Below are 1,972 nucleotides of genomic sequence, written 5' to 3' on the forward strand. Positions count from 1 at the left end.
GTGGGTTGCCATGGTTAGGTGATTTGTCTTGGTCCCATATGCTGACAGGTATTCAACTCTTACTCCAGAGAGGAGTTCCAAAATCCATACCCAGAGTGAAGATATGCCAAGTTATACACACACACATAGATACATGTATATGTATATATACATGTGTGTATATATATGTATATACAAGTATATATACACACACATATATATATATATTTATATATATATATATAGGAGAGAGAGCTAGATAAGGGTATATCATATACATATATAAAATGATGAAAGTTGTAGTCTCACTGGTAATAACAAACCTATGAAACAACGTATACATCTATCAGTTAAAAAAACAAACAATATTATCATTGAATTATGTTCTGGGCCAGCCCCTTATCTTATTGATTAAGAGAGAGGGACTCTAATAACCAATCACAGTTTTAAGTCCTAGCCCCAGCACCTACGAAAACATGCTGGGTGCACGTGCATGCATGTCTCAAACCCTGGAAAAAAATAGAGAAATAGAGGAGAAGGGATTGCAGTGAGACCTCACCTCATTGGGGGGTGCTTTTTCCCTCTCCCCCTCTATTACTCCCCAGTGAGTACACATATCCTCTGACAGTAAACAGATGTATGTGTACCAGGTAACCAATGAAATGGTGTTTGCCAAGAAAATGCTCACGGTATGTTGTCAGAAAAAAAAAATACACAGATATATAAAGGTATTACCCAGCTCTTCTGCACACATCAAGGTGTATGTATATATACATATGAGAGAGTGTGTGTGTGTGTGGGGGGGGAGATATTCCTATATTTATAGGGAAAATTAAAATACATATACTAAATCATAACAGCAATTATCTCTGGGTGATAGGATCAGATGGGGATCAGATGTGTGAATTTTGTGTACAACTTTGCATTTCACCATTTTACAGTGAAAAAGTAGAACATGTTTACTTGGGTAGAAGTTATTAACTATAAAAATCAAAAGAAAGCTGCTGCAGGTTCCCCGTAGACCTTCTCTAATACAACTCCTAACACTCGGGTCTTTCTCGTGACTCTTAGAGAAACACATGGGGCCCTGAATTCACCTCTGCCTCACTCCAGAGCCTAGGTCAGGCTCCAGCCTCAGTTTGAACACTTTAAACACCAATGCTCTAAAGCAGGGATAAGATCTTTTGCAGCCCACCCATCCACTGCCTCTCTCTGTTTTAGGGAGCCCGTGGGCTCTCCTGAAGTCAGTGGGAAACTCTCAGCTCAAGGCTCGGCTGGCTCTCTGCCGCACACTGCCCTTAATTTCACAGCCCGCCTAGGCATAAATTGGTAAACTTAGGTCTTTCTAAGTCTCTAGTCTTAGGTTAGGGCACAAACTACTCGATGAACTACAGTAAACAAGGATAGCAGTGACAAGTTCTACTGCAGGAAAGTTTTTCTACCCCAAGGGCCAGGGCAGCATGAGACTTAAGCATGCAGATGGCATCTCCAAGATTACTGCATAGAACAAATTAGAATTCCAGTCAGCTTGAGTCGTACAGAGGCTTGGGGCCTCGAAGCTAATTTATGGTGACCTGCAGAGGCTAAAATGAGGCAGAATCTGGATTTTTCCAATAGTTATGAGGCTGGGAGTGACTCCAGAGCCATTGGTGACATATAACATTCAAAGCGAGGGTATTTAATATTTCAGAATACACAGGCTCTGTTTTATTCTTCCTCCCGATTTTCTGGCATCAACATAGCATACAATGCTGTCAGTTTATACATACTGGAGCACCTGCAGTTATTGTTTATCTCCGGAATGCTAGGAAAGAAAAGAAAATGATGGCCCGAACAGGTATACTCTGTGTTTTTATGTGGACAGTCTGATGGTGTTGACTGTTGGCATGGTGTTGTCCCAAGTCGTTAGAGTTCACATTCTTCCAAAAACCATGGCCTGAAACAAGGACTTGGGGACAGAGGATCTCCCTGGGAGGTGATTCCCTAAAGCAGG

This window comes from Tupaia chinensis, unplaced genomic scaffold (genome assembly GCF_000334495.1).
Source record: "Tupaia chinensis unplaced genomic scaffold, TupChi_1.0 Scaffold142326_1, whole genome shotgun sequence".
NCBI classification, from domain to species: Eukaryota; Metazoa; Chordata; class Mammalia; order Scandentia; family Tupaiidae; genus Tupaia; species Tupaia belangeri.